General features: G+C 46.8%; 1 protein-coding gene across 2 annotated transcripts in view; it reads left to right on the forward strand.

Moving 5' to 3' along the window:
* Nucleotides 1–6,596: 6,596 nt before the first annotated feature.
* Nucleotides 6,597–12,823, forward strand: part of TAFA2 (TAFA chemokine like family member 2) — a 201,641-nt gene continuing 195,414 nt past the window's right edge. For both annotated transcript variants that reach the window (XR_008235685.1, XM_052790242.1), the window contains exon 1: nt 6,597–6,939. The gene's annotated coding sequence lies outside the window, so the exon portion shown is untranslated. The remainder of the gene's footprint in view (nt 6,940–12,823) is intronic.

Here is a 12,823-nt window from a genome sequence, read left to right on the forward strand (position 1 = left end):
TGCTTGTTTTTTTTCTTCTTCCCCCTCTGATTTCTTTTTCTGGATGCCTGATTTAGTGATTATTTCTATTTCCTGCTCTGAGTCCAACAGATGTAGGTGGAGGCATAGTTGGTTGGTTTTTTTTAAAAAAAGGAAAAATGGCTAATATTTTTTTGTGGGTATTGTTTCAGGCTTTTCCCAAGCTCGTGAATAATACTTACTGTACCTCCAATAAGAAACCAGCACTACACTTAATATTCTTGTAATTTACACCTTTGTTGTGCAATAGAGCCCTGTAGTCACCCCCAGATATTTGGCCTACGGACTCTTCCTTCTGGTGTAATAAAGCACAGACCTTTTGCTTATTACATATATAATATAACCAAGCAAATTACTTGTTAAAAAGAAAATTTAAGACTATTTCCAAAAGGTGGGGAGGCCACGAATTCTTCCGGTGTTTTTTTTCTGCTTTTCACATGGATTACAGCCTAGATTCAAAAAGAAATTTAGGAGCCACGGCACGAAATATTGCAACACCTAACTTTTTGGTACGTGCTTCACCCAGAGCAAACCTCAGAAGCTATGCCTGGCAGCACAGGGTCTCTAATGCACAGAGAAAGTAAGGTGCCTTATGATGATATATAAAAGATCTGAAAAGCTCAGTAGTGTCTTGTCAAGAGGTAGCAAATGAGAAATGAGGAGTGCAGGTTTTTAAATCTTTCCCCTTTAGGGAGCTTAGGTGCTTTACGAAATATTAGAAAGAAGCATCTTTATATTTCAAAATAGCTACAGTTCTCACAGCCCGGGGGATTCTTCTCTTTTTGATGAAATAGCATAAGAAGAAAGATCTGTTCGTATGATATTCTGTGTGGTAGGTCAGACAAACAGCATTCATCCCAGGGTTTCTTCATCTTCCTTTAACTCTGCTTTGTTGGTGAGTTTGGGGGAGCAAAGTACTACCCCTGATAGGGGAAGATCAATAGGGACCACTTAAGCAAAGTGGACGTATAGGAGTCTGTGGGACCAGGTGCACCCAAGTCCCCCGAGGATGTCACTGTGAGACCGCTCTCCATCATCTGCAGATGTTCATGGTGACAGGAGAAGGTCCCAAATAATTGGAAAATGGTAAATATGCCCATTTTCAAGAAGGCAAGAAGGAGGATGTGGGGAACTACAGGTCAGTCTGCGGGAAGATTATGGAGAAAATTCTCCTGGAAGTCATTTCCACATACATGAAAGACAAGAAGGTGATTTGGAATAGTCAATATGGATTTACTAAAGGCAAATTCTGGCTGACCAGCCTGATTGCCTTCTACAATGAAATGACAGGCTGTGTGGGGAAGGGGAGAGCAGTGGGTGGTTTATCTTGACTCTAGTTAGGCTTTTGACGTGGTCTGCCATAACATCCTTGTAGTCAAACTGGGCAGATGGGTAGTTTATAAAAATGGGTGCAAATTGCTCGAAACGCAAAGCTTAAAGAGCAGTGGCATTCCTCAGTGTTCAGTACTGGAGCCCATACTGCTCACAGTCTTCACTGATGATCTGGATGACAGCGGCAAACGCTCCCCGCCGGTGACACCAAAATGCGGGCAGTGGTCAATACACTGGAGGGCAAGTCTGCCGCCCAGAAGGATCGACGCAGGCTGGAGCAGTGAGCACACAGGAATTTCATCAAGTTTAACAAAGACAAATGCAAGTCCGGCACCTGGGACAGAATAACCCCATGCAGCAGTACAAGCTTGGCACCGACTATCTAGAAAACGTCTTGGCAGAAAAATGCCTGTAGATGCTGGTGGACACATTGAACGTGAGTCAGCAGTGCGTCCTAGCAGTGGTGAAGAAGAAAACTGAAAGCTGTGTTTGTTCAGCCCCCTTGAAGAAGGGAAGGGGAGATGTAACTGCTGTATTCAACTACTTACGCGTGGTTACAGGGAAGATGGAGCCAGAGGCTTCTTGGAAGCGCACAGCAAAGGGCGGAGAGGCAATGGACACAAAAGGCAGAAAGAGAAATTCTGAGAAATTTGTTTGGTTGTACAGAAGAAAATCCTTCTCAATGAGGGTGGTCAAATGCTGCAAAAGGGAGAGAAAGGCTGGTAGGTAGAATCTTTGTCCCTGGAGATACCTGAAACCACACGACACAGCCCTGGCAACCTGATCTAACTTCAAAGTCAGCCCACCCAGGACTGGGGTTTGGATCCTCAGCCCAATCAGACCTCCAGAGATCCCTTTCAACGCAGTTTTTTCTCCAATTCCCAGCTTTCTCTGCTATTAAATGAAAGCAACAAAGTCTTGCTCCAAAAATGACATTGAATATGTACACGCATCTGGGTTTTTTCATCCTGGAAGATGTCATTACTCTATGAGCAGCATTTATGTTAGCATACATAAGCAATCCATGTCATTTCATATCCTAGGAGAATGGTTTTAAATGGTATAAAGAATCATCATAGTGTTTACCTGTATCACTTCCGTGTTGTAGAAAAGAAAGAATGGTTACTCCTGTTACTTTTTGCAGCCAGTTTTTCCATTTTATGTGGAAGCTTTGAAAGATCGGTGATGATTCCAGTATGCTAGTTAAAAATCCCATTTCCTTCCAAATCCAATAACCAGCATGATTTTAATAAATGCCTGTGGGAGACTTATTAAAGAACCCCAGAATAACTTTGCTCCATTGCCTTTTCATTTTCCATCAGCTTGTCAGGAGTCAGTTTCCTTTAGTTTTGTATGTAAACATTTGGAATGTACCAGAATTTTTAAAGAAGGTTAAATTTGGTGGACCAGATTCCCACCTGTGATAAAAACATGAGTGCGTAACTGTTTACCTGTATACACACCGTAAAGGGGACTTGTAGGCACTGTTGGACTGTTCTAGCTCACAGAGCGTCAGGGTGATAACCACAAATAATTTACAGCAGCTGGCTTTTGGAATCCATGCTTCCTCTTCCCCAGCTTTAGGGGTTGGCAATAGAGGAATGTTGTAGGATGCTGCTGCGCATCAGGCTCTAAGCCGCTATAGGTCTCCTGACATTGAGGTATTCCTGATGAGACCTGCGGTCTGTGTCTCTGCTTATTTTAGTACCTGAAGTTCAATATTAAGAGAGGCGGAAGATCCGAGTGAAAATCTAATCTTTATGAACAAAATGAGCAACCGAGAACCTAACCGCTAAACTGAAGAACAGTGCCGCAACTGGCACTTTCAGTTAGTTAGTTAGTAGTGTGGTGGGTGATGGGAGGCGAGGGGTCTCTTGGGAAAGATAAAGGAGCAAAATTGTTGGCAGACATTAGTGAACTTATGAGTTCTTAGAGACAAAATATACAGGTGGCTATCAAAATATATATTTTCTCTAGTTAGCAGCTCAGAACATGCATGCCTCCGAGTAAAATCAGTGTTTGAAAAGGATACATACCAGATCCACATATATGCAACTATTCAGAAACAAGTTTTTATTTTCCTGATTTTTATGCTCTGCTGTTCACCTTGAAATGGAAATGCTGAAGTTCTTCCAAACACGATACTTGTTGCGAGCGCCAATGCCCATTTTCATGTTTTCTGCTTTTCTTTTAGCGTGTGGAAGAGCCCTACAAATTGCTGAGAAGTAAGAAATAGTGACACCAACTCAAAAATGAAACAAGCTGAAGGAAGAAAGAGAGAACATTCATATAATAATTGTGTTTCGTAACTGTATTGTGTTCTAAGGCCACAGGATTCAGCTGGGGATTTTCCAGTCAGAAAGACATAAATACAGGCTGTGTAGGACAAAGACTGCCAACCTGGTATTTCCAGAAAATGGTAAATTTATCATATCGTGCGTGTGCAGCATGTACAAATGCACCTTTGGAGAGGAGTCAGGATTACTAAGTAAGCATCTGTAAAACCAGCTGCACTGTATAGGTGCAACGGATCATTTCAGTTCTTCCCAGGAGCGTTGCCCACACTGTGAAAGCACGTAGAGAAGCTTCCCGAAAGCGTGTCTTTCTGCATGGTGTCACATGACCTGTGAGTACCGCAGATTTGTTCAGATTTTCAGATGTTGTGCAAAGTGAGCTGGAACAACTGCTCATGTGCAGCAGCATCACGCCGTAAATAATGATCACGTTGTCCAAGATTTGCACGGACAAAATTCCTGGGTTTCAAAACAGGTCAGCTTTGTCTACTGCTTTTTCTTCTCTTGTTTGCATGTGACTGGTTTGTATTGTTTTAACTGGGTGATAATAGTTCTGTGTCTTCAGGTGTGTTTCCCTGATTTCTGTCACAGCAGGACACCAATATGAAACTACCAAGTATCCTCTGGTCGTGAGATACACAGTCAACTTGAGTGTAATGATACATGCAGTTGACATAGGTGTATGTGCTCCTATAATTACAAGGCGTTTGCTACGTCTAAAGTGCCACAGCTGCTGTAGTTGCATTTTAGCTGCTGTAGTTGCATTTTCGGTGTGCTTTGACTGCTTTTAATCCAGTAACAAATACTTGTGGTGCTACACTGACCCACGCAACAGGAAGGGTTACCCATTCCAGTACGTGTTCAGGATCCCTGGTCCTTTTGTGTTGGTGGGGCAGGAGCATCCAACTGCTGTGGACCCACATTAGTTTGGGTCTACCTGAATGTACTGCAATTGTGCCGCTGATAGCAGCACGGTCTTGGTTGTTTCAGTTCCCTCGGCATTATTTTTAGCTGTCTGCAAATGTAGAAACACAGATACCGACTAGGGAAATTGTGATGTTATTGTATCAGTTTCGAATGAATGAGATAAGACCACATCTGTCTTTACAACCAGCAGCCTTTTAATTTGGCTGCAGTCCGCATCCAGGCATGTATGTGTACTGCAGTGTTTGCTGCAACAGCGGTTGTGACAACCACGTACCAGGCTACTTTTAACTTGCCCTTTCCATACCAGCCTCTTTGTATTTCATCCTACAGCTGCATCACTGTGTGTGGGGTAGTCAACATTAAGCCCTTTCTTCTCCATTTTGCCTTTTCTTTTTTTTTTGACTGCATGGACCTTTAGGTCTGTATTTGCTTTGAAAAAAATAATTCAAACATTCTACAGATCCTTACTTACACGGAAGACTTCTAGCACGAACAATAACAACTGGGGAAGTGTTTCGCTTCCCTCTTCTGTTCTTCACAGAGTTGGCTACCAATCAAGATCAGATCAGGTGTGATGACGGTTACGGTAGGGACTCAGCAAAAGCTTCTTTTCAGAAAACTTGCTATTACGCTAGCTGGTACAAATTAAAAATAGACAACAGCAGATTAAGCGTATCCCTACTTCTTAATGCTGCATGCGTTCGTCCCCACTTAACCTGGGAGCGGACAAGGGGAAAACTGCGAGTTTGCCGCTGTACCGGGGGAGGAGGTCCCCTCGTCGCCTCCTCCGGCTCCCTCCCCTGCACCCCCTTCGCCCGAGCAGCACAAACCGCGCCGAAATAAAGGAGCGAGCCGGGCTTTTCACTTCTCCTCGCCCCCTCCATCGCTCAGCGCCCGCGGCAGACGGCTGGCGGCCCACCGCCCCAATTCGAGCGGAGGCAGAAGAGCCCTCCGGCCTCCGACCCGCACGGCCGCCCCCGCCGCCTCCCGGGCGCGGCCCCACGCCCCGAGCCCGCGACCCCCCACCCGCGGAAGTTGCGCGGGGGGGGGCGGGGGGGGTGGCTCAGCCGAGGCTTTCCCGCCGCCGGAGCTGCCGTGCGCGACTCCCTTCTCCCTCTGGAGGGAGACACAGCCCAGCTTTCGGCTGCCGCCGCCGCCGCCTCCTCCCTCCCACCCCTGCCCCTGCCCCCGCTCCCCACGGGGGACCTGCCCGGCCCGGCCCGGCCTCCCGCCGGAGGGGAAGGGGGGGTCCCGGGGGAGCGGCGGCGGTGCCCCACACCCCCGCGGAGGGGCCGCCGGGACTCCGCGGGGATCTCCCTCCTCCTCCTCCTCCTCCTCCTCCTCCTCCTCGGCCACGTGCGCCTGTGCGGAAACTTCGCGGCTCGGGAGCGGAGCGGAGCGGAGGGGAGAGCCGCGCCGAGCCGAGCCGCGGGGGCGGTGTGCGGGGGAGGCGGCGGCGGGCGCTGCCGGCGGGGAGGGGGGGGGGGGACGGACACGGACGGGGGACGGGACGGGACGTGCAGCCTCGTAAAGGGGCCGGGGAGGAGAACAGAGCAGCAAAGGAGCCGGGTAACCAGCGGGGAGGAGAAGGGCCGTCCCTTCCCCCGCGCAGGGCGCGCTTGGAGCTGCCCCTGCGGTTCTGCGGCAGCCGGCGGCGGCCCCGCGCCCCTCCGCGGGGAGGTGCGGAGCGGTGCGCGCAGGCTGGGCGCGGGGCGGCGGCGGCGGCTGCTGCTGCTGCTGCTGCTGCTGCTGCTGCTGCTGCTGCTGCTGCTGCTGCTGCTGCTGCTGAAGGTGAAGCCCTCGCTCTCCAATTACTTTTCCCAAGAGGGAGAAGGCGGCGGCAGGAGGGGGAAGCCGCTCTGTGCGCGGACGGCGAACCAATCAGAGATGCGCTAACGGAGGGATCGCTGCAGGACGCGCCGGCTTTTGCTGCCTGCCGCCGCCGGCGGGGCTGAATCGGGACCGCAGGCAGCTAGCGGAGGGGCCGGAGCCGCACCGGGCTGCAGGACTTCCCCCCCCCCCCCCCCGCCGCTTTGCCGAGAACTAACCCGCACTTCGTCCTCTTTGAATTTTTTTCTTTTCTTTTTCGATACTCTGAAATCGCTCACGAGAAACACTTCAAGTCTTCCCTCCCTTGACCACTTACTTCGCCCTTCCTCTAGCACCTCTGAGGTGTATTCCCAGGGAGGCGGGGGGAGACCCGGGCCGGGCCGGGCCGAGCCGAGCCGAGCGCGGCGCCGCTCCATGCCCCCGGGCGCTGGCGGGGCGCGGGGCGTGTGCCGGCGATGCCCGGGCGGTGAGGCCGGAGCTCCCCCGCGACGGGAGGCGGCCGATCCTTAGGTGTTTCCAGCTGGAAGCGGGGCTGCAGGTAGGTGAGCGGAGCGCTCCGGGGACGTCTGTCTGTGTCTGTGTGTGTGTCTGTCTGTCTGGGCGCCGGCGGGGAGGGGACACGGACACACGCACACACACACACACAGACACGGGTGGGAGATGCGCTCCGCGGCTGGCGGAGACCCCGCGGCGGCGGGCGGAGGGTGTGCGGGGCCCCGGCTGCTGCCGCCGGCTGCCCAAAAGTTGGAGGAAGGCGGGTGGGGGGGGGGCAGCTGCCTTCGCCGGCCTTCCGCGGCTGCTGCCGGCCGCCGGGGGATCCGCAAGGCGCTTTTTTTTTCGTTGGGTGGTTTTTTTTTTTTTTGGTTCCTTTTAATTTTCTTTGACTTTATTGGAAGGAACGCTTCAGCGTTTCAGCAGAGCCGTGGGGGTCCAGGGGAACCCCCTCGGTTTCCAGCCCAAGTACCGGTGTGGGAAGGGTGGCCACTAACTGGCAGCACCCCCGGGCACAGCGGGGTTTTACTCTGCTCTGGAGCCCTTCGGAGGGTTTGTGGGAGAGCGGCTGAAGGAGTGAGGGGTCCCTTCCTGAGCCCTTTATGCAGAAAGAGCCGTGGAGAGACGGTTCTTGGCTTCCCTGCCTCCTGTGTGTAACGCTCCCCAAGTTGTGGTGCGTGTAGTACGGAACATGCCTTGGCCATCCACGTTGCTTGCTTTGCGTTTCCATGAACCCATTTGCCTACTAAATATGTTGCAGGTTCTGTATGCCACAGTGAGAGGGCTCTCCCCGTATTCCACCCCATTTATAGCTTTGCAAGAGAAAGTTTTAAAATAACTTGCTTTGTTTCTGTGGAGCTGTGGGCTCCAACGCCAGGTTATCCGTGCAAAGAATAAGGAGCCGTGGCTTGCGCTGCCCTATTAGGAGTTGCCATGCACGGCTCTTCTGTGTGTTTCATTCTTACCGGCGGTTAAAGTCATTGCTTAAAGCTTTTTAAATTAGATGTGTAGTTACAGTTGTCTCTTTCCAGCTTTTGCTTGGAGACCATCAGTATTTTTCTTAGAGCACCAAGTACCTCACTTCTACCACCCACCCCCCAGTAGACACCGGCTCAGTATTTAAAGAACCGTGCTTTGACTCCTGCAGAACTGTCAATTTAAATAATAAACATACTCAACCCCTATCCCTGAAAGCCCCGTAAAGCATTCAGGGTCTTAGGGTCTTTGCACAGCAGTGGATACATTTAAATTACTATTGACTAAATGATAATTGTTATCTGGTTTCTCGGTCTTACCAACTAGTTTCAGACATTAGCATTCAGCCTGCTATATGTTTAACACTTTAAAGCTTCTTTATGGGCTGATCTAAGTGAAGTCAAATTGATAAATTAAGATTCTTTTCTGTAGCGTAGGGTAGACACTAGAAAGATAGTAGTTCAATGGTACTAGCTTAGCTGAAGTTGGGAAAGAGCGTACTAAGGCATTTTTATCAGGGGTGGCAAAGGTTACATCTTTCATTATACTTTTTCACAGTAATTGTGCAGTCATTTCATACTTATGCCTGAATTGTTCTGTGAGTATATAATTAACAGTAGTAAAGTCATTCATATAAATTTCATTATTAACATTTTATTTCAGAGAGCTGGTACTGCTGAGACAATACTGAAAGCTATGTGTTTTCTTGGTTTCATAAAGTCCCAATTTCCAAACCTACAATACTGTTGTTCTTAGACATGTAAACTACCTAAGTGCCATAATTTCAGTGGAAAGCTTTGCTCAGCTAGTTGATAGCAAATCAGGATTACTATTCACTGGTTCCACATGTTGTTTGAACATAAGGGGGCTTTCAAAAATGTGGTATTAATTTTAGATATGCTGCTGGTAGTGGGTGACTGAGATAAAATCTCGATTCCTGTCATGCTGTTTTAATCAGAGAATGACGACTAATCTGGCAGTATCTTTTATCATACTGGACATACAGGGTAACCTTTTTACCTGTCTCTTCTTATGATCTGAGGGATCTCAGCTTTACATCTGGATGCTTGTAATGCGCTTGATAATTCTGGTGGGGAATACAGGAAAAACTTGTTCTGAATGGAAGTAAACAGATGTGTGCACAGACGGATATTGGAGATTGCTTTACTGGCAGGTTGCAAAGTGATGATTCACTGAACCCTATCTCGATTTACATAAAGCAAATAATACTTTACACTGGATTGTGGTGGCAGAGAAGCATGTAGCAGCCAGGAAGTTTCATAATTTCATCACAGGTGATGACAGACTTGGTAAAGGACATCTTCACAAATGCAGGCTATATGTTTTTAGTGAGCAAAACATACCGTGGAATTTTTCAGATCTGAGCATCTTCACACTTAAATTTATTGCTGGCTGTATTGCTACTTACCAACCTGTGTAAAGCCCAACTAGTGTATTAGAAATACGTTGCATTAATTATGTTGCATGTTTTACTTACTATAAATAAGGAACAGAACTCTGCTAACTAGTTATCACACTAAAGGAAATAACTGACTTTGGAAGACAGAAAATCACATTACCTAATACTCATCTACACAACAATGTGATCACCATCTTGCAAAATTATTCCGAATGATACAACTATCAGTGAGCAAGCAGTTCTCTGCCCCTGTTTTAACTTCTGCAGGATTTTATTAGAAATGCTTCATTAAGTCACATTATTCTGCAGCTGTTTGTTCACTGAAAATTAAAATAAAAATCAGGAAGTTTATCCAGCAAAGCAGTATTATTTCCTTTGTTAAGTACTGAAAGTTCAAACAACAAAAAAAATCCTTTAGCATCAGTGTGCCAGAAACACTGAGTACATTCTGGTTTTGTGATATATGGATGGCATTTACTGATGCAATTCATCAGTGTATTTATTAGTCAAATGTCATCAAACAAAGAAAATTAATGAAAGTAAACAAAGACTGCATGATGATACAGAGGCTAAAGCAAGGGAAGACCCTACAAATCTAATTCATTAATGTTCAGTCTCATATTTACAGTCTGTATTTAAACATCTCATTTAAATGACGTTTGTTGTCTTTGTCCCATCGATTTGCTACTGCAGCTCCAGATAATTCAGGTAGCAATAGCTTCTAATTTGAAAATGCATTTTCCATTTACCTTTTGAAATGCTGAATTTTAAAGGCATTGAGGCAGAAGTTGCGTTTGGATGAGTGTAGCAGAAGGGTCCCGTGCCAGCAGACCTCACTACTGACCTGTCCCCATTCGCGACCATTTTTATGTGTTCAGAGGGGCATCCCCAGCTGATGGAGACATCCATTGCTCCATTGAAGTAGTTGAAGCTCTGACATTTTAAACCAGCTGGAGATTTGCTCCATTATCTTTAGATCACTGAATTTAAGTGTGCGCTTTAAAAGGATTTTGCTTGCTTTTTTTTTTTTTTTAGGATGAGAAAACTTGCATAGTGTATACTGAGCTTCACAGAATCCATTGTAAGTGCACACCTTCACATTTGGAATAATACTTTTTAAAAATGGAGGCCCACTCTTGGAGCCATTTCAACAGGAAGTTTGGCCCAGCAATTTGGTTTTGTAAGCTGTTAACGTATACTTCAAAACACTCCGCCTCATAACTCTGTTCAGACTTACAAAACTCATCAGACGTAGGAACGAACGTGGAAACATCAACAGTAATGCCGTTCATTTTTCCTGGTGACAGCTGCAAAGCTATCTCCTTTTGCTCTTGGTAGAACTTGGGAAGATAGTGATTTTTGTGCTTTGATTCTTTATACATCCTTGCCAGCCACTCTTGCTTACCATATATAGTCAGTTATTTATCAAAAGAGAGGACAAAATAATAATGGCCACCTAATGTACTTCTTCATACTGCTAGTGCAAAACAGTCACATTTTTAAGATAAACAATTCAAGGCATTTTTATAGAGCTTCTTTCATGCAGTGTGTTTTGAAAAATGCTTTGGAGATAGAAGAGAGAAAATAATAAAGACATCGTGCTTTACTGTACTAGTTATGGCAGGACACTATGTACTTTCATAAAATGGGACGAAGTCCCTAAAAAAAGCTTTCTTAGCTTTTTCGTCTGTTCTGATACGTCAGGACACTGATTTGTAGAATGCATTGCAGCTGTAGCTATTGCTTCAAGTAGCACTAGAAAATGCTTTGTATGGATTTGATCCTTAGTCCGTGCGTGATTAAGCACTTAGAGGAGTAGCTCACGTATCTTTTGTGGTATGGAAGAATCACTTATATAATTGCACGTGTGAAAAGTGGGAAACAGGTTTTTTTTTCCCGTGTTTAAAGCTAATCAAACCTCATAATCCGTACTATGTGAATAGCTTACATTTTCCAGTAGCCTCACTTCACATCTTGCTGATCTCGTAATACGAAACTTGAACACAGGTCTCTCGGCACCCGGGCAGCACTGTATACAGCCGCGTCAACCATGAGCATCCCTTTAACAACGCCAAGGGGAGAGAGAGCCATAGTACAGGGCAGCACACAAGTGAAAGCACACAGAGGTTTTTTTGGACTCATGGGCGTTTGGTGATCTTCTATGCTTAAATCATGGATTGGAATTAAGGCCACGTAAGGTATTTTAGGTTGTCGAACTAAGCAGGTAAATAAATGCGCAAGCACAGTTCAACAAACCTGTTCAGTTGTATAAATAGCAAAATATTAAGAAATGGGTTGGTAAGTATAAAACATTTTTGAGATAGATAACCAAGTTTTTACTCTTGGTTGTATGCCGGCCTCTCTCCGTGTGGAAGATTTCTTGCCTCTGTGGCAATATTAGCATCCACTATTTGAAGATGAGGTACTGGACTAGAAGGACCACTGGCTTGATCCAGTAAAGCAATTTCCTTCTTGAAATGCAAGGAGGCGGTATTGCAGTACGGTATATTTTAACTGACTTACTGGAACCAAACTGCAATTTGTTTAGTGTACTGGTTTTGCTTTATTTTTCTGTTTTAGAAGGAGGATGTAACACATTTCTAAAATAAATCTCTCCATAACATGCAGTCTCACACCAGCTCTTTCAGAGACAGGAGCACATTTGCAGTGATACTCCCATACCGGATGTTTTCCACTCCCCCACTGCAGTTTCTGCATCGCATATTGAGGCGGCAGAGCTGTGGCCTCCAGTCCATCGTGCCAGAGACCGGTTAGCTGCGCGGCGTGTGGCCCTCTGGTCGTCTCTGTCTGACGTGTCGTGTCACGGAATGGGGGAGAGGGTATGGTGCAGCCCTTGGGTCACCAAATGGCTTTTCGTGCTCACCTGAGCATCTTTGTGCAGGATGCTCTTCCTGGTCACAGGATCTCCCTGTGGCTTCTCCCTCACCGTGTGAAAGTACACGTGTGGGAGAACCTGCCCCAAAGCCTCTGCTGTGCAGTCTCGGGCTGGCTGCCGCCTTCTGCCTCGTGACTCTGCAGCTGGGAGGTCTGTGAGCACTGCGTTAAAACTATGTGCTCTAGGTCCCCTTTCGGTTGAGACTTATTTCAGTGTTTGTTCCCATTTAAGATGGCCGTTTGGCCTTTCGAGTTCTAGGCTCACCCATAATTTGTCGTTGGCTGTTGTGTCATTGAACTTAACGGCACTGCAAAGTAATGCAGAATGATGGCTCGATGGCTCTGAGGAAAGATAATGGCTTTCTGTGCCGTTTGTATGTAGGAAACTGTTTGAAATTTGGATATTTTCCAGTAAGGGATGAGAGTCAATACCATCTGAAGCTTGTCTCATGGCTTATCTAAAATGAGTTAGTAGTCTTAGTTTGGTTCTTACTGTGGAAGCGTCCAACTCGCAAAAGTCAGCACTAGCAAAAATTAGGATGTGCGCCTGCTGTGTGCACAGGGAGGCAAAACCTGAGGTCTGATCATGCAAGGCATTTCAGCTGTAAGTGTGTGGCTTCAGTGGGACTAGTCAAATTAA

Source organism: Harpia harpyja, chromosome 6 (genome assembly GCF_026419915.1).
Source record: "Harpia harpyja isolate bHarHar1 chromosome 6, bHarHar1 primary haplotype, whole genome shotgun sequence".
NCBI classification, from domain to species: domain Eukaryota; kingdom Metazoa; phylum Chordata; class Aves; order Accipitriformes; family Accipitridae; genus Harpia; species Harpia harpyja.